We start from the raw sequence: 21058 nt of genomic DNA on the forward strand, positions 1-21058 counted from the left end.
AGTATTTAGAGCATAGGAAAGACTAACTATATAGCAGGTTTTTATAACAACCTGGAAGCTGAGAATACCTCATTGAAACTCTAGTCCATCAGCAGATGGGTAACTGGGCTAGAGTTCAGATTTTAAAAACCCTGGCTGCAGCAATGCCTTCATCCCACAAACAAAATGATTTTGTGGACTCTTCAAAGCATCTGAGTTTGGTCATTCAATACCAAATACTATCCCTTTTTGGTATTTTCAAGGAAATATCTGGCTCAGTCTAAGCCCACTTTTTCTTCTTCCCCATTATTTTCTATTGATTAAAGTGGGAATGCCTTTGTAAAAGAAATTTGCAGTTTAACGCAGGGAATGACTTAGCTTTCACTGTCACTGCATGGCAAATAGTCTCATCTTTGAAAAAGTATTTCTCTAATACTTGATTGGTTTGGCCTGGATTAATTTTGCAAATCCCTTCATTAGTCACCACTAAAACATCAGAGAAAAAAACATGACAAAATTTAAATATTACTCTCATAAATTAGACCAACATTAATAAATAGATGTAGAAATAAATGCTGATGTCAAATTTCTTCATTCCTCTTTTGTTTATGTTAAGTGGGGTCAGTATTTTGTGCCAATAATTCTTAGATTATCTTTACAAATCAGGGGTTCATCTACCCTCTGTTTACTTCATCTGCTTTCCTGTGTCTGTCAGATCAACATGGTGTTTAGAATGTTTCTGCTATCTGTAAACCATTATTCCAAGTCACCTGAGAGAAGGAGGAGTTATCAGAAATACTGAGAAAAAAACCCAGATGTTGTTCCTCAAGATCTCCATAGCACCAATAAGAAGACAAACATAGTATGATTTAAATAATTAGAAAAGGAACTAAGATTAAATAAACTCTGTCTTATCTGCTTCCCTAGAATTTACCACATTCACCAAAGATACCTGCCATGTCATTTCTATTCAAGAGTAGCCATTTCTCAGTCTCACTTTGACTAGACTTGAACTGTAGAATATGAAAGTTAAGAAGAAATAGTTAAGGGGTATCTGGGTGGCATAGTTAGTTAAGCAGCCTCCTCTTGATTTCAGCTCAGGTCATGATCTCAGGGTCGTGGGACCAAGCCCCAGATTAGGCTCTGCACTCACAGGGAGACTGAGTCTCTCTGCCCCCGCCCCTTCTCTTGCTTTTTCTCTCTCTGCTTCTCAACTAAATAAATAAATCTTATAAAAAAAAAAAGAATAGTTAAACCTGCATGCATATTTTATTTTTAATGTTAAAATAAGAGAATGGTGTGTGATGATAACAGACCACAGTTGTTCAATCCAAGAAATGCTAGTGTAATGTCTTAATGAATCTGCCCAAATACATACTTTCCTGCTATTGCACTTCTACTCAAAATGTGAAAAGAAAAAAAAAAAAAGTAATGCATCTCCTGAATGTTTTTAGACTCATTCTTTTAGCTTCTATTAAAATATGTCTACTTTTGTCCTTTCATAGGTTAGAGCACAGCATAAATTCCATTTGAACAAGTGGTCTTGTGACAAAAAGAATAAAGTGTTTGAAAGCCATTAACTGTTTACTTGCTTATGTACAAATGAAGGGCAAAATAATCTCCTTAGAATATGTTATTTGTGTACATTTGTCACAGGGAAGCTCAAAGAGCAGTAACCTATATTTGTACCATTTGGACTATACCATTTGGTATTTAGATATACTTCCCCTTATAAATTTGTCAACCTTCCTCTTACTCCATCCCACCACTAAATGATATGGGTATTTATACACATATTAGTGTGTATATATTAGATTATATACATTTTAAGATAGACCTTATGAAATTAACAAGATTTCCTCATTTTTGTGCTATAGACAGCAACTTTCATATTGTTTAATTAGCATATATTAACATACGTATAAATTTCGTGGCTGAAGATCTTACCTCACACGTTATTTGGTTGGGATAATTGTACTGGTTGCAACAGGTCTTATGCATAAGATGCAATGCATTTGATATTTTATATCTTTACAAAAGTTACTCATTTGCAACGGAATTATTTTAGACATGACAGAACAAGGTTATAGAGTCAACAGGAAGGGAGCACAAATCCCAGGGGAAAGTGACTGCTAATATAAACTACTATATTGTGAGTAATGATATGCCATATTCTGTTTGGGATTACAGAAAAACAAATGGAGCTTTCCAACAAAATTTGCCATGAGCTATAAACTAGGTTCATAGGAAATAATTCCAAATCCTCCAAGGTGGTATCTTACATTGAATTTATGAGGAAGTCTGTTGAGCTCATCTCATTGTCCGTAAAAACAGACAAGCAAGTCTAGAAATGTCTGGAGTGTTTGATTCATCAACTATTGTCCAAATGCTTCCTGAATGATCTTGGGTCAGTGTGGTGAGTTTAAATTTTGATCCCATGTCCACTGCTTATGATAATTTAGTAAGCTAAGTGCATTTGTAAGGCACTATAGCTTGTTCTAAAATTAAGTTTCAGAACAATTAGTTGTATCCTTATGATACTTTACTTTAGGTCGTGAACTACCTGAATGGCTCAGTGAGTTAAATATGTAACTCTTTTTTTTTTAACATTTTATTCATTTATTTGACAGTCAGAAATCACAAGTAGGCAGAGAGGCAGGCAGAGAGAGAGGAGGAAGCAGGCTCCCCGCTGAGCAGAGAGCCCGATGCGGGGCTCGATCCCAGGACCCTGGGATCATGACCTAAGCTAAAGGCAGAGGCTTAACCCACTGAGCCACCCAGGCACCCCTAAACATGTAACTCTTGATTTCAGCTCAGGTCATGATCTCAGCATCAGGCTCCATGCTAGGCATGGAGCCTACTTAAGATTCTCCCTCTCCTTCGGCCTTCCCCCACTCACTTTCACTCTCTTTCTCTCTAAAACAAAACAAAACAGAACAGAACAAATTTTGAACACTTGGTATGTCATTTATACCAAAATACTTCAATATTTTAGAAAATAAAAACAGCTATGATATTGATATATCAACTATGATGAAGTGGTATTGATAAAGTAATAGTAAATAGTAGTTAATATTTATTTTATTTATTTAGAAGCTAGTATGTGCAAAATCTGGCCATTTGTAGAAAAGAGAAATATGGCACACATAGACAGGTTTTGCTCTCCAGATATTAGGGTGCACTACAGGATGTGTGCCTATAAATGGAGAAAGCTAAGAGGCTCTAGAAATGAGAGATGACACTAACTATGGGATAAGTCCTGATTTAGCTAGATTCAGGCTTTTTGGTAGGAGCCATATTTAAATAACTCAAAGACACTGTAGTAGATGGAAAATAGGCCGCAGTCTTTCTTCCTCATATCCACTCTATTTTCAATGAGACATTACAGCATCTTTCATCGAGAGATATAATCATTAGGATGGCCTTGGGCTTTGATTTGGCTAGGAGAATGCTGCAGAAGTGACAATGTGCCAACGCTGAACCTTAGACTCAAAAGATTTTGCACTTGCATTCTTTGTCTTGGGACTCTGCCTCTAGCATGAACTAGCCTGTCTAAGGATGAGTCATGTGGATCAGGGCCCCGTGAGCACAGTTGCCCCAACTGAAGCAGAGGTGTGAGAGAATTCAGTGACAAAGACCAAGAAACTCAGACCTGTAAAAGCCCTGCTGAGATCAGAACTACCCAGCTGGGCCCAGCCTACCCACAGAATCACTGTCTAAATGAAAACTGTTGCTGATGATTTGTTTCTCGGCAGTAGGTAATGGATGCAGCCATAAATGTTAAAGGATAACCTGTTGGCTGATACCAGTTGATTGTTAACATAAAGTGAATTCTTCCTCAATTACTGAGATTTGAAAAATTGTCCCTGGGTTTTCCTGAAGCATACTCATATTACCAATTTCACTCTACAGAGCCCCAGTATGTTTTAAATGTCATAACCTAAATAACATAGTATCAAGCCAGACTATCTAAAACATTTTGATATTGTTATCTTAGAAAAACAAAACAAAACAAAACAAAACCTCTGTTTACAAAAGGATTTTCTTTGTGATAGCATTAAATCAGGGTAGAATTCCAAGATTACCTTCAGTTGGAACTATGGGTATATAATTAGCAATCACAAATACCCACTAAAATTGGTGAAGAGCTATTTTTTAAAAGGCAAATTTGTTTCTTTTTTTACATTTTGACAAAAAGTCTCTGTCACACCTACGTGGACAAGAAATTTCAGGAAGCAAATTGTAATGTAAAAAAAGGAAAAGTTCTATAAATCCATAGACTGAAGCACCTGCTAACTGCAGGCAAAGTTCTAGAATAGAGAGGGATTGTTTTTAAAACAGTTTTGGTAAGTATTGCCTTTTTCCGTCTCATTAATATCGAGAGCCTTGTGAATTATAATTAAAGATAAGATCCTATAGCCAGCTGGATGATCCTTGGAAGCAAAATCCCTCTCTGTCAAAGAGCCATGTCCTACACAGTAGCTGAGGTCTCTAGATGTGGGTAATTTGCAGGGAACATCTATAGTTAGTTTAGGTGAGAAGGAACAAATCTGTGAAGCAGAACCGTGGTTTCTGCAGTGGACATTAATGAGGAATTTCTTGCTGCTCCTGTCCCTCAGGATGCTGAAAATCATTGCAGGTGTTACCAATAATGAATGAGTCTGGGAATATGAATCTATATTCCAAATTACAGTGACTTCTCCTCTTAAAGGATGCCGGGTATCAAAATAGACAGGAAAAGGTATGGATCAGGAAAATCTTGACATGAATATTTTAGTAGTTCATTAAATTTAGATTTCAAAGCCATTCAGTTAGACTATGTTAACTGGCATTGGCAGATGATGTTTATCTTTAATTCAACTAGTAACAGAAATAATTTTCTGTCAAAGCTGGAGACACATCATGTGTTGGAGAAGGTGAGAGTGACCTCTGCAGTCTCCTGCATTATGTACCTTTCACATGGACATCAGCAACTATTTCATGTACTTCAGTAGCTCTTTGCCTCCAGATAATCCACAGGGATCATTAGCATTCTGAACTTGTGTATTTTTTTCCTAGCAATTGTGAGATAATGATGACTTCAACTGTTAGATAAATGATTAAACTCAGCCCTATGGGACTGCCTTAATTGACAAGATTATATATGAAGTTAAATACTAATTATTTGCATTTATTGGGATAGTCAGTTTCTAAGGAAAATCCCAATAGTTACATAACTTTAGGACCTGAAGTAATATTTTTATTTAATAATACCATTATGGGAAATGGTGTCCTAAATATTTAATTTTTATATATATTATGGAACATACAGCAAGTTATCTTGGCTTGTTCATCTTTTTTGGCCAGCATCTTAAGTTTATTTATTTATTTATTTTTTTGCCTTGTATAAGAAGACTTCTTTCCAGGCTGCTTGGTCTTGTCTGCAGAGTCTTCCTCTGATACAGAGGAAAGCATTATCCTCCCTGCAACCATACAAGGCATCTTCTTTCCTTGTGCCTTTTAAGTACTTACTTTGACTGTCAGAAGCCTTCCCTAGTGAGTGCTGGGGACTTGTGCTACACTAGCTGATTGCTAGTATAGATTTTACAGAAGATTTAGTAGAAGATTTTCTAGAAGCCTTACAGAAGGCTTCTGTAACTGACTTAAACCTAAACTTGGGGTGTGTGTGTGTGTGTGTGTGTGTGTGTGTGTGTGGTGTGCGTTATGATAAAGGCAGCATTTCATATCAGTGATGATATATTGGTCTTTCAAAAAATGTGCAAATGTTCTCACACTACTAGGTCATTAAGGGGTTAAACTATTTTTAATGCCTGCTGCATATCTTATACCAAGATAAATTATTGAAGAGCTAAATAGTTAGTAAACTCACAATGAGTACCTAAATATAAAATAAGCATTTTTCCCCCTAATCACAGAATAGTAAAATGACCTTTCCAAATGGTCTTTTTAAACCCACAATGAAATCGATCATGGAAGCCTTGATAGATTTGATTATTTACATACTAATCAGTGTCAAAGTTACAAAAAAGTTAGAGTGGGATAAACTTAAGATATGATAATGAGCTGACAGAGTAGAAAATACACAGGCCAAGGAATAGTTCATATTTTTAATTTACAAAGATATAATTATATAATTGATAAATTCAAGAGTGAAAAAAATTGAAAAGCAGTATATTTTAACACAAAACTATTAGCAGTACTAGCAATTGCAGAAAGACAAATATCCACAATGTTTTTGTGAATCAAATTAAAAAAGAGTTTTGAAAAAGTAGTATTGGGGCGCCTGAGTGGCTCAGTGGTTGAGCCTCTGCCTTCAGCTCAGGTCATGATCTCAGGGTCCTGGGATCGAGCCCCGCGTTGGGCTCTCTGCTCAGTGGAGAGCCTGCTTCCTCCTCTCTCTCTCTCTCTCTCTCTCTGCCTACTTGTGATCTCTGTCAAATAAATAAATAAAATCTTCAAAAAAAAATCATTTGAAAAAGTAGTATTGACACTGTAAACTATTACTTCTTATTGCCTGTTGGTAGATGTGTATTTTAATCCTCATTTTCTGGAAAACAGTTTATCAATAAGGATTAAAAAACTTAAAATAATCTTACCTTTTGACCCACTTCTAATAATTTATCTGGAAGTATAATTAGATGTTAGCCCATATAATTATGTTTAAGAATGTTTCTCACATGGCAGTTTGTGAGGGGTTGAGGGGGACTAAACACTTAAATGTTTGAGAGTAAAAGGTAAAATTAAAAAAAAATAAGAAAATTGAATAATAAACTTTCAGAGTAGTTAAGAATGATGGGAAATGGTCATAACGTGATTATATAAGAAGGTTGTTATAAAAAGCAACATGTACGGTTTGATATCAATTATATCAAAATATCTCTTATTGAGAAAGTATTCAGAATTATACACAACAAATTTTTATAGTCTTTTCACTGGGTGGTAGATTTCAAATGGCCTAATTCTTATTTCATATATTCTTAAATTTAAGCCATAGGTATTATCGTATTATCCCCATTTAAAAATTTTACATAGTTGATGAATGACTAAGGCAAGATTTGAAAAATAAGATGATTTTGTTTCCTGAAACTATGCTTCTGCTTGCTACACTAGCGAGAGAAGAACAGTTCAGGACTTCATCTCTGTGGTCTGGTAACCATCATAATTAGCCTTTCAGTTTGTCCCCCATTATGCATTGGTCACTTATACCAGAAGCTGTGGTAAACACTTTGTATGCGTTATCTCATAACTTCCCATAGCTCAGTGAGAGTAGTAGTCTCATTTTACTAATGAAGAAAATAAAAGTTAAAGATGTAAAGTTTTCTTGTCTAGTCTCTGAGCTAGACAGGAATACAGTGGGATTATATCGTGTCTCTTTGATTCCTGAACCCTGTGCCTTTCGGACTGTAGTTTCACTGACTTACAGTGAACTGTAAGATGTATACCTGCATATTAATCACACCTTTGTAAACCCTTAAAACATTGCTCTGAAGTAGGTAGCTCTGCTTTATTTTTTTAAAGATTTATTTATTTATTTTAGAGAGAAAGAGTGAGCAAGCAGGGAGAGGGAGAGAGAATCTTGAAGCAGACTCCCTGCTGAGCGTGGGGCCTGATGAGGGGCTCGATCCCACGACCCTGAGCTCATGACCTGAGCCAAAATCAAGAGGCTGCCCAACTGACTGAGACACCCAGACACCTCTCTGCTTTTTACTCCCTGTATGGCTAACTCACGAGATCCTAGGAATTGATTGACCTGCTTGTAATTTACTTTTGCATCAATAATTAACTAAGTAAAAAGGCAAGGAGTTTGTTTCAACTGAATATTACTAAACTTCAGGAAAGTAGCCACAAGAGAGAAGGTGTGTATATTCCTTGGTGGTTACAGAATAATCAGTGGATGAAATATTTTCAAATGCATCTCCTATATAGAATGGGAACTCCCCTTGTCTATCAGAAAAAAAAAGAAAGAAAGAAAGAAAGAAAGAAAGAAAAGAAAGACAGACAGACAAATAGCTCAACAGCTATGTCTAGAACAGTGGAACAGAGGGGTAAAAAATCAGGACATGGAGACATTTTAGTTATGAGAGTAGATTTAGGTGAAGGATGAATTTGATGAGGTTGATGTCTTTAGTTTCTTTCGAAGCTATATAGGAAAAGATATGCCTACTTAGGAAGTCTTATTTCATAGCCAGTACAAGTAAACAAAAAAGATGCACAGATATTTTCTTTCTCCTGACACTAATGTTTAGGTAATAAGACCTATAGGAGGCTTCCTGAATCATCAACTTACTGGTTTTCTCCATGAGAACTTAAGAGCTCATCTTGGGAGATCTTTTGCCTAAGCCTCCCTGGAGTACTTAGCTCTAAAATAAGAGCTGCAATAACTTGTCTGCAGACTTTGTGCATGCGTTTATGGGATGTGAAAGTAAACTCAGTAAATTAGTGTGTCAGCATACCGGTTAAATTGTTTAGATAATTGTTCTACTTGACATTTATACATTTGATCAATGATAGGCTCACATCAAACCACTTCTCTGCTTAGACATGAAGGCTGGCAGAGAAGCCACATCAAAACTAATGTTATTTGAACACATTTAAAGTCAAATTTGCCTCCTTACTATCCCACCTCCAGGCCCTCCAGGTTATGTATGCAGTGGAAGGAGCACAGGATTGGGAGTTGGAACATTAATAATAATAATGCTAATATTAGGAGCACCTGGGTGGCTCAGTGGGTTAAAGCCTCTGCCTTCGGTTCAGGTCATGATCTCAGGGTCCTGGGATGGAGCCCCGTATCAGGCTGTCTGCTCAGCAGGGAACCTGCTTCCCCTTCTCTCTCTGTCTGACTCTCTGCCTACTTGTGATCTCTGTCTGTCAAATAAATAAATTTAAAATAATAATAATAATAATGCTAATATTAAATAACTACAATGGCTAATCTTTATTAAGGACTATTCAGGGATTTTGTTGATGACCTGTATTGTTTTAGCGTCACAACCATTCTAAAAAGGTAGAGTCTGTTTTTATTCCCATCTCATAGGTGTGGAAATGGAGGCTCGGAATGACCAAGTGATTTCCCCGTTCGTATATGGCTGGGAATTGTATAGAGTCCAGCACACTGTAAAGCATTGGCTATGTTATACTGAATGGAGGTATGCTCAAGGGCTGTAGAAGCCATGAGACAAGTGCATTAGGTAGTTAGAGAACAGGTTCACATTACTGGGGGAATGAATGATCTTATGCACTAGAGACCATGAATTTTGTGTTTTCCTCAATATTTTATGCTTAAGAAAAAATATAATAAAACTGAGACACCTGTGCTCAGATCCTTTAAACTATAAAATACTCGTCCCTTCTGTGCCGTTTCTCGCCCTTGGTCTTCCCTTGTCCTTTTCCTCCGTTCCCACCAACATGCAGACTTCTTAATCTCACCCAATGAGCCCATCAAAATACGAATATTTCAAGCAGCTGTCACTCTTTAAAGAAAAGAAAACATCAACAAAAATAAAGCACTGCTCTATGTATTAAATGATTTCTGATGCTTGTGGACTTTTTTTTAATTGAGTCATTGCTGTTGAATTCCTTATAAGATACAAATGAAGAGCTCAGATAGGGTCTCTGTCATGGATACCTGGGCAATTTGATTAATCCCTTGACGCCACAGGCAGTTTAAATACAGAGATTATAGTAATCTACCCTTTGTGGTTTAAAGGTTTCAAACTATTGTGTGAGGTTAAACTTTCCTATTTTGTGGCTTACCAGAAAATCAATTTTTAAGTACGTTGATTAATCCAAGACCATATCCAGTAGTTGGCTGTTTCTTCGGTGTCTTGTCAGTCCCAATTACAAGCTGTCCTGTGGAGGCTTTCTTGACAGAAATAAATGTAATCTTCTGTTGCATCTCATCATGTGAATATTAACCAGAGAGGGACGAAAATGTTCAATTTTATTTATTTGTTTATTTATTTTTAGGTAAAAGTTACTTCTATTGCTTCCAGATTATAATCACTTCACTGTATGCAGCCCAGAGCCAGTATGATGCATATTGCCAAGTTTAATGGATGCAGGAGTTTTCAGAAACCACGAAGGTTTCTATTGTACCTTTCCACCATGAATAAGAAAATAAGGCAAATTTCCTTGAAAAGCTGGGGGTAAAAAAAAAAAAAGAAAGAAAGAAAGAAAAGGAAATCCTAGTGAACACCATTCGGCTATCAAAAACATCTACTGGCTCACCAATAAAAACGTTAGTTCTCTTTGCCAGACCACTATTATTCAAACTGAAACATACCTCCCACCTTTTATGTTAATCTCCCAACTCATTCAAATAACATAAGAAGGTGCAATAGATTATTAAAAATTGACAGTAAAATTATCAAAATGTCACTGACATTATATGACTAAATGTCACTTAGGTGAATCATCCATAGAAGCTATTAACCAGTGACACAGGAACCTCTAACCCCACCCTCAAGCCAACCCTCTTAAATCAATTAAAAAAAAAAAGAAAGAAAGAAAGAAAAAAACAATGAGAAGTTCTTATAAAGAGATGAGGGTTTTTTTTTTTTTTAAATCATTATTCAGACTCAGGCATTTAAAGAGTTGTCTAAAAACCCTCCAGTCAAATGCTTCATGCAGCATTCAGTATGTAACACTCTAGCTAATGGAAAAAAAGCAGGCAGTGGAAGGGAGAACTTTCTGTTGTCATGCTGAAGAGTGCTTTAAAGAAGATTGTCATTTGCAACTCTGTTGTCAGCAATGAAGGATTCCAAATGCAGCTGAACCCAGAATTCTGACTGTGGTATGTTTCAAAGTACATCCATCTAGGAATTCTATATTACTTTTCTGTTTTCTTAAAACTGTGTAGAGAGGCCAATTAAGAATAATTGATATTGGTTTCAGAATTGGGGGTGAGTGTGTCTCTTATTTCAAAATATTAGAAATGCATTTAAAAAAATAAGAAATATATGATCTAAATTGTTACCTTGTGAGCATCTGTGTTTATCTTGCATGTAAAACAAATGGCACCTCCCTGAAGTTTTGACTGTTTTTAAATGCATTTGATTATTGGTTTCATTGAAATCATTACTCACAAGTTCTACTGTAAAATTAATTCTTGATTCAGGAATATATAAAATACAATTATTTGTAAAAGTATGTATTTTTAAAATGTTCTTACGAAATTATTTTTATACAAGATATTTTAGTAAATAATTTCTGTCAAAATAGAAAATCTGAGAAAAACATCTGAACTTAAAGAAGCATAACTCATAGCTTAACATGTTAAAGTAAACAAATGACACGCTGTGAGAGTCACTGTATTTAAGCAATGGAACAAAATGTTTCAACCTGCTAGCTTTCCTTTTTCACAGTTTTAAAGGTGGTAAAATTATTATTGTTTCCATTCTACAGGCTTCATTTTAATTTCTTTGTTTAAAAATATTAACTGCTTCCCTTTGGAGATCAGAGTTTCAGTTTCTAAATCTGCATTTATGGTTCCAGCACTTAAAATGGATATGGAAATAAGTGTCCTTTTCTTAAAGAAAAGTAAGCACTTAAAAGAGTCCTTATATAGTATTTAAAATCAGTGAGCAGGAAAGGTATACTCAAATATATTCTCTTAGTGGAAGTAAATTACTAAGATCATATTTAAAGCCCATATATTTTAAAGATGTTTATTTCTTTGAGAACCCACCCGAAAACCATAATGTATGCTCCATCACAGACTGTTCTACTTAGAAAGGCTTGGCTTTTGGTTTTCTTTAGCTGAACCAGAAAACCTTTGATTTTGAGTAAATAAAAATAGGTGGAGAGAATATAATAGAAGATAGCCCAAAAAGCAGAACTTAGTGCAATGCCTGTCACATTATAGAAATTCAATCAGTATTTTGCTTCTCGTCTGTCTCTCTTTTTAGTTCCTTAACTTTTTTAAAAGAATATTTACACCTGCTTCATAATTTTGACTCCTTTAGTGGATATTTCTATCTTATCATATGGTATTCAAAGCCACAATTTATCCACTTCTGCAGGTCAGGTAACTCAGGTGTTTGGGATTCAGTCTGAAGTCTTGTCTTCAATGATGAATTTTCTATCTTCTTTGTGACCCCATTGATACTGTGTTGCTCAATGAGCCAGCTCTGTTTTATAGGACATTTGAAATGTGAAAACCTAATGATTCCCCTTAAATAAGAAAACTAAAATCACCATGGAGAATTTCAAATCAAAGGCAAAGTGTCAAATAAATCATCCAGATCAATTCATTGTTTGAACCATCTTGAGAGAAGTAGGAAGTGCAAATGTTCCATAATTATACCTGAATTTAACTGAATTAATACTCAGCCATCAGTATGAAAGTAGCTGTGTATTTGAAGACTCCTTTCAGGAAAGAGTGTGTGCTACATAATTATACTTCATATTTATAAGAAATATGCATGCTTTACTATCTTAAAAATAAACTTACAAGCAGGACTATCACTAATTATTAGATTAAAATATATAAAAATTTATTTTGGGGACTTTTTTTCTTCAATAAAATGAGAGACTATATTTAGTAATTTGCAAGTGATATACTGTATATCACTGTATCTCACATTCTAAGAAATTTTGGCTGCAGCAACTTCTAAACAAAGTAGGTTTTTTTTTGTTTTGTTTTGTTTTGTTTTTATTCTAGCAAGATACCTTACAGCAGTTGTTCTCAGACTGGGAATAGCAGGATCACCTGTAGCTCTTGTTAAAAAAACAAACAGATGACCAGGGTCTACCCCCAGAGTTTCCAATAACAATAATTCCAGTTGAAGCCTGATAATTTGCATTTCTAACAAGTTCTCAGATGATGTTGATGCTCCCGATGCTAGCACTACATTTGAGAATGACTGCTTCAAAATTTCTCTTAGCATCTCCAGTGGACTCCACATTTTGGGAGCCTACCATGTGCCAGTGTCTGTACTAAGGCTGGATATGCATTCATATTCACGCAAAATCTCTACCCTTGCAAAGTTTGTAGTCTAGTAGGGGAGTCAAAAAATAGGTAAAACAACCCACATACCTGTTTACAAGTTGTCATTAAAGTGGGTCCTTGGTAGTGGAAAGGGTGCTATTTGGGGCAATCTCTCAGAAGAGATTAAAGACAAGAAATGGAAGATGAGAGGTCAGCTGAGGAGGGAAGTGTGAAAGAAAGGCATTCCAGGCAGAGTGCCCTCGAGGAGGGCCTTGGGGTGGGAAAGAGCTTGGTGTGTTTGAGAAACTGATATGTGGCCTGTGTGGCAGGAACACAGAGACTGAACACCAGGATGGCCGAAATGAGAGGAGAGAGAGAGGTAAGCAAGCGCAATGCTGTAAGGGCTTATGATGGGGAGTTTGGATTTCATTCTCACTTTTAAGGGTTTTAAACAGATTTCAGTTTTCATGAAATCATTCTGTTCCTGAGGGTGGGGGAACGATGGTGGAAAGTGGGGATGATATTACAGCCTTCCAACCGAAAGAGGACTATGCTCTAGCTAGCTATAGTTGTAGTTGGGGTGGATGCCCGAGTTTCTAATATCAAAATGTGGAAACCATTAGATATATAACTACAGAGATGACAATTATTCAAAAAATCACCTTAAGGCTGATTATAATGACATGGAAACATGTCAAGGAAATAAAAAGACAGCAGCTTTGAAAGCAAAATTATAATTGTGTATGTGTGAGAGACCAATTACAATAGTAAGATTACAGGTGATTTTTATTCCTTTTATTTTTTATGCAATATGAAAAGAGACCCATTAGCATAAAATTCCAAATTAAAATACTTAATGAGAAAGAAAAAGCTGACTTTGAGAAGACAATCATAATTTGAATGATTAATTCAGTCAGGTGTGTGTGTGTGTACATGCACACATAGAATTCCAGACACGATGCAAAGTACAGTGGATAAAAAATGAATAAAATCTAGTTCTTTTTTTTTTAAAGATTTTATTTATTTATTTGACAGAGAGAGATCACAAGCAGGCAGAGAGGCAGGCAGAGAGAGAGGAGGAAGCAGGCTCCCTGCTGAGGCTCGATCCTAGGACCCTGAGATCATGACCTGAGCCGAAGGCAGCGGCTTAACCCACTGAGCCACCCAGGCGCCCTAAAATCTAGTTCTTGTCTTCAAAAAGTTTGCAGTTTATTGAGAAGAATAGGGAAATAAGAGCAATAGGTCTCAAATGTTTCAGTAAGAATTATCCTTTATGCTGCTTAACAGCCCTTCCAGGTACCAATTGCTTCTACCACAACAAACACCCTAATAAATCTTGAATATACTCTCCTTTTTCCATGCCTTTTGTCTTTGCATATAGAGTTTTCTTCCCCTCTTCCTATTTATTTTTCAGGAAATGAATCACATATTATTTTTAAAGACATTTTTAAAGAGGAATTTTAGGTTTACAACAGAATTGAGCAGGAGATACAGAGATTTCCTGTATCCCCCTATGCCCCCACATGTACAGCCTCTCCCATTGTCAATGTTACTCACCAAAATGTGCATTTTTTTTTTTACCAAGGATGAACCTATATTGACACATCATGATCATTAGGTCCATAGTTTATCTTACAGTTCACTCTTGGTGGTGTACATTCTATGGATGTGGACAAATATTTAATGGCCATATAGCCATCATTATAATATCATACAGAGAATTCTCACTGCCCTAAAAATCCTTTTTGCTCTGCCTGTTGTTCATCTTTCCGCACTTCCAAGCCTTTCCCCCAATCTCTATAGCAACCACTGATCTTTTTATTCGTGTTTTTATTGTTTGCATAGTTTTGTCTCTTCCACAATGTCATATAGTGGGATTATGGGAGAGCAATTTCTGGATCACACAGTAAGAGTATGTTTAGTTTTGTATGGAACTCCGAAATTGCCTTCCAAAGTGGCTGTACTTCCAGAGTGAGTGAGAGCTCCTGTTGCTCCACATCCTTGCCAGCATTTGCTGTTTTCAGTGTTTCGGATTTTGGCCATTCTAATAAGATGTATAGTGGTAACTCATTGTCATTTAAATTTTCATTTCTGTGATGACATATGATGTGGAACATCTTTTCATATGTGTCATCATTTTGCATCTTCCTTGGTGAAGTGTCTGTTAAGGGATCACATAATGTTTTTTTAATTTTTTTTTAATTGTTGAATTTTAAGAGTTTTTTGTTTATTTTGGATAACTCCTTTATCAGCTGTGTCACTTGAGAATACTTTTTCCCAGTCTGTGGCCTGTCTTTTTCTTCTCTTGATATATCGTATTTCCCAGAGCAGAAATTTAATGAAGTTCTGCTTATGAATTACTTCTTTCATGGATCGTGTCCTTAGTATTATATCTAAAAAGGTATCACCATATTCAGGGTCATCTGAGGTTTCTCGTGTGTTACCTTCTAGGAGTGTTATGTTTTATGTGCTACTTTTAGGTCTATAATCAATTCTGAATTATTTTTTTGTGAAGCGTGTAAGTCTATGTCTGGCTGCTTCTTCTTCTTCTTCTTCTTCTTTTTTTTTTTTTCCTTGCATTTGGGTGTTTAGTTGTTCCAGCAATATTTGTTGAAGAGAACATATCCCCTCTGAATGAAGATGTGTTCTCTTTGTCTGGATAGTCCCTTTATCTTTGCTCTCATGGCACTTGTACTCACCCCTCTTTTTGTAATTATTTGTTCCTGCTATTTGTCTACCTGACTAAATTACTCTCTCTTGAAGGATGAGGATCATGGATTATTTTTCTTTGTAATTACATTACACCTTGCACAGAGCCTGACTCATAACAGGAACTCACGATAAACTTGTCAAATGAGTGAACGTGAAAGAGAATATTAGAACCGTAGGTGGAATAAAGTTATTAGTGGCTTTCAAGAGTTAAGATAAAGCTTATAGAGAAAAGGAAATCAAGCTTGTTTTCAGATTAAAATTTTTGAGTAATTTTACTTCTAGGAATGTGTATTAATAAAATACTTAGAGACATTAACAGAGTTACAAGAACAAGATATTTATTACATCATTATGAATCATAGCAAAGGATAATTTAGCAAAACAAGCCAAAATATCCTTCAGTCAGATGTAAATAAATAATGATCCAACCATAAAACTGAAAATAGTGTTCAGCTATTTAACACTGTTTGGCTGTTTCCCAGTGCAGTTCTATTAAGCCAGCCTGAATCACTCATCCTCAAGTGGGCTGATGGCACAACAATAAATAAAACATCGAAATACAAAATTGAGGTATTTTCCACCCTTGGTTCTGGGATTCCCTGACTCAGCAGATCTAGTCCACACAAGCTACTGAGACAACAAAGCCATGGACACTCTTCCCTGAAGAGCTAGGAAAATTTCAGGGAACCCCAATATCATGTACCCTTAATCTCATCTGTATTCTTTGCACTAAAGCAAGATGAAAATAACCCATTTTTTACCTGGAACTTACCTGGAGCAGACTTTGTTTTTGGCCTAACTCAAATGAAATTAGATAAAATTTCATTTATTGAAATAAAGATGTCCAGTGGACTTCTCCTATTGTTTGCTGAAACATCACTTCCTTTGTGGTTCAGGTGGAACAGACCCTCTTTCCTTACCCTAAGACTGTCAATCAGAATTCTCCATCCTCTTGATTGCAATCAAAGGGATGTATAAAGACAAAATCCTCAAGCCGAATTCCTCTCTGGGATGTTCTGCAAGAACGGTAAAGAATGATATCCCCTCCCCAACTGTAGAAAGGAAGTCATTTCTAAAGGGAAGGGATGAGAAAAGCAAAACAAAACAAAACAAAAAAGACAAATAAAAACAAGAGGCAGAGATAAGGAAACTATGCAATGGTAGAGAGAGTGAAAATTTTGACAACTGCATTTGAATCTCCTGAACTAGATGTTTTTGAAGCAACTAGCTCTACTCCTGGACTTTTTAGGGGGAGAGAGCTGAATAATTTTTCCCCTGTGGGCAGAAAAAGCCTTTTGTGGCTAGAGGCAGTTATAGTTGTCTGATTTGTGCTGGATTTCTGTCATTTGGAACCGGAAAAGTCCTGATTGATAGAGATATTTATGATATCCTGTTGAGTAAGAACAGATTTTATAACAATATGTATAAAATTCTGTGTGCATCCCTGTGTTATATATTGCATTGCATATGTCATATAAATATATGTGCACACACACATGCTGTTACATCTGTATTTGTGGGGAGAAAGAGGAAAGAATGGGAAATGGAACTCTGAGCTTGTACTGGCAATTATCCTTCAGCTGTTACCTCTAGCAATACTCGCTCTCTCCATTTTGTACTGATCATACATATTATTGGAAAAACAAAGGCAGAGTCAGGGGGAAAAAAAAGAGAGTTGGAAAGAGCAATTGTTAAGAGCAGAGAGGGGATTGAAACCATTGGAAGAGCAGCATGAGCCAAAGTTTGGAGTCTGGACTGGATCATGTGTGTGTAGCAGCCAAGGCAAGAGACACACCTGGCTGCGTAGCAATTGTGTGGGGCCATGGAAAGACTGTGCATGTGGGGACAATATGGGTTCATGTAACATGTCTTATTCAGGAGCATGCAGTGCCTCACACCCTTGAACTCAAACCTTTGTGACGTCCTGCTGTCTTACACTGCCCTTGCGCACACACTGCTGGATTGCAGTCAGTCGACGGAGCAGCAGTCGACAGAGCAGCTGCTGGGTGGACTCAGACATCGTTAAAACAAATTGGGGCTACGTTACTACTTAATGAACTTTTCGGATTATGGAATAGACCCCTGTTTGATTCTGAAGGGCGAATATGGCATTTGAGGATCTTTTGTTGATGATATCAGGATGTTGGTCTTTCATATGCCTGAGAGGAATAGTTGGTAAAAAATAAGAATTAAAATAATAACAGAAATTATAGAAGCAATTGACAAATAATATGCACCAAAGAGTACATAGAGCTTTCCATAATAAACATCTGTGAAATAGATAACAATTCTTAGCACATTTTATAGTTACATGCCTTTCTGTATAAGAAGAGTTAAGAACTTGGCTCCTGGACTTAGGACACATGAGTTTGGATCTTGGTGTTGCCTCTTAAAAGCTGCATTGGAAAAAGTGTTAAATTCACTGTTCCTCAGATTTCCTCTATCTGAGGTAAAATGGGGGAATGGAGGCAGTTAGTATACCTACCTCTTAGGGTATTTGTGAGAAATGAATAAATATTCATTTAAAAAGTTAGAATTGTGTTGGCACATAGTAATTGCTCAATTTCTTAATAAGAAAAAAGGATTCATGTTATTATGAATAGGAAAATTGAAGATTTGAGAGATTAAATAACTGGTCTAAGGACACACAGTCATAATGGGTGGCAAGACTGGCCTTATCCCTTTGGTGGTCTGATTCCAGGCTGAGAATGAGAGGGAGATTGGGATTAGGAAAAGAAGAAAGGAGGAGGCAAGTGTTTAGAACTTTTAGGCCTATAAGAGACAAAGAGAAAAGAAAAGGAAAAAAAAATGATCTTGGAGAAGAGATTTGTCTGAAGAAGTGTGTTGTGCTGTGAAGCATCTCATTTTTCTCTACACTACAGGTGATGAGTTATGCTTCATTTACTAATGCTCTCCATGGATGGGATTTTGTGAGGAGGGGTGGGGAGGGAAGTAAAGAGGGCGAGGGAAGCTCATAAATGCTATACGTTGTATGTATATAACCTAAGAAAAGAGATCTAACCTGTTGAATACCGGAATGCTAGTTTCTCCCTGTACCACCAAACACATGGTTATAAGCTTTTGAAGGGCCTTGATAATGTCTAGGTCGGGCCCTGTCGATAAGATTTATCTTCAAGTATTTGATGGAAATGGAAGATAGAGAACAAAATAAGCCACCTGAGAAAATGGAGGATGTGAAATTGAGAAGGCAAAGAAGGGGAAGAAGTCCTATAAAGAAAACAGGAATCTGTTGTTGCTCTGAGAAATTTAGAAAAGGCAAACACAACCTAAGAAATATATTTAAAAGATTAAAATACATATATAAAAGATTAAACAGTGTTCAGTTCTCTCCTCCTGCTAAGTTTCTCTTGGATCATGGGAGCTTCTGGGGATTATATGGTCGTCACTTGGGATTGATTTTGTAGAATACTTACAAATCTGATCTTTTATTTTTCATTTTCTCACTAAGAAGGAAGTTGAATACAGCTGTTTTATAGATGTGTCTGGAAAAACATCCTACTCAGAAATTATCTGACTTCAGATGTTTTCATAGCTGTGTGTAAGGAAAATTCATGTATACCTTTAATTGGGTTCCATGTGTATGTTATATTGTCTAAAATTTATTTAATATTGCCTTTTTAAATTAAAAATGTGCGCATCAGTAAGTCTAATACTCTTTAGGAAGTTTTTAATTTAAAAAAAAAGGAGTGGGAGATTAAATGGTTAAAAGAGAATGCTTTTAGGATTCCTAAATTGAAGTCTCTGGACTAGCCATTATTTGTAACTGCGTTTATGCTTTTCCTTTATGGGCCTCTGCCTTGGAAAGCAGTATTTTCAAAAACTTCAAATGCAAAACAAACAAACAAACAAACAAAAACAAACTTCAAATGCTTGACAGAGCATTTCAAATGTCAAACATTTCAAAATGTTTACGTGTTAATACATGTGAGTTCTCGTTTTTGTCCTTCTTAGGTAAGCAGTTCTTCCTCTGGTAACAAGGAGAAACACAGGAGACTGCCTCCAAGGAATTTCTTATCCTGACATGATTCTTAGAGTTTTGCTGATACAACTGGCATTTTTGACATTGGACTAAAGTGTTTTTTATTAATGGATTTAAGGCAGCCATCTGTAAAAAGAAAGAGATCCTGGGGCAGGGCAGAGGTTAGAGAAACTACTATACTTGGGGAACCTGGCCCTTGGAATCTGTCATCTTTGTTTGACAGGGTCATAAAGTGGTACTGGGTCAAAACAGGCAGACAAGAGGGGAGGCTTTAAGTGGAAAAAGTTGCCTGGACTGACATTTGTTGAACACTGTTATTAAGAATCACCTCTAATGCTACGTGCTTCTCGGTCACCGTTCCTTAATGTGGTTGCCACTGCCCTGCAGACCCCAGCCTGATTTGCAAGGATTCTTTGGTGATGTACAATTATTGGGCTTCCAAAGGCTCCAAGAAGTGGATCACAATAATCTTTTAGCCTGAACCCCTTTGTATTCTCTATTCCTATACCATGGTGGTTTTGAATAGCAGGAAGCTGAAAAGCAACTTCAGAACTTAGCTCACCAAAACTCTGCTCAGAAAGCAGATTATTTAAACTAGTGTGCTGTGAGCAGCTCTTCCCCCCAGCTGGGAGATGTCCTGGCTTGACGTGGACTGAGTTCCCAGAGACTGTTATAAAAGTCATGTTTTACTCTGCCTTCCCTCATATGTAAATAACTTATCCCTGTGCATCTCCTCCTTATCATAAAGGAATTATGGAAATAGTAAGATAGAGACACCACCCACTTGGGGATTTTTACAAGGCTCAGTAGTTATGATTTTAAGGGTCATACATAGATTTTGAAAGGAATTATTCCATGTATTTGCTAACTCTCCTGTCTGATTTATCTGGCTTGTATACACTCGCTTTAGGGCAGATACTAGACTAAGCACCACATAAACAGTTGTAAGCAACAAAGGCCTGTTCTTTGTCTTCATACATTAAGATAAATAAACAATGGTGGTAAAGGGTCTCAAAAAAAAAAAAAAAAAAAGCATCTGCTGCTCCCCATATTGGTCTATTTAAGATACTAGTGTGCTAGTTCTCAAAAGTCCTGAAGATTTCAGAATCGGCTCCTATGAGCAGGTGCTGAAAACAGAAAGATCTCAATGTAAAGATGGGTAATTCAGAGAGTAGAAACAGGGAATTACAGGGCTTCATTACCAGGAGTCCCTGAGAAGCCCCAGACAATAAGGACACATAACTGTCCTGTTCTTCCTTCACCTTTTCTGTTGGCTATGGAAACCAGAAGAAATTTCTACTTTTTGATGTAGTTCATCTGTATCCGCTCCACACCTGGGTGGAAAACAGGTGAATCTTAACCTACCCTTCACATGTAGCTCCCACCTCCATTTCTACTTCCTCCTTCTACCAAACAGCACTTGGACATAGAGCAGCCCT

The 21058-nt window shown here is 36.5% G+C and overlaps 1 protein-coding gene across 3 annotated transcripts in view; it reads left to right on the top strand.

The window, feature by feature from the left end:
• ANO3 (anoctamin 3) overlaps window positions 1–21058 on the top strand; it is a 419176-nt gene that overhangs the window by 253474 nt on the left and 144644 nt on the right. The window contains exon 1 of one of the 3 annotated variants that reach the window (XM_047690765.1): window positions 10728–10771. The exons of the other annotated variants lie outside the window; for them this stretch is intronic. The gene's annotated coding sequence lies outside the window, so the exon portion shown is untranslated. Of the gene's footprint in view, window positions 1–10727; window positions 10772–21058 lie in introns of those variants that run through there. 3 annotated transcript variants of the gene reach the window in all.

Source organism: Lutra lutra, chromosome 10 (assembly GCF_902655055.1).
Source record: "Lutra lutra chromosome 10, mLutLut1.2, whole genome shotgun sequence".
In the NCBI taxonomy this organism is placed as follows: Eukaryota; Metazoa; Chordata; class Mammalia; order Carnivora; family Mustelidae; genus Lutra; species Lutra lutra.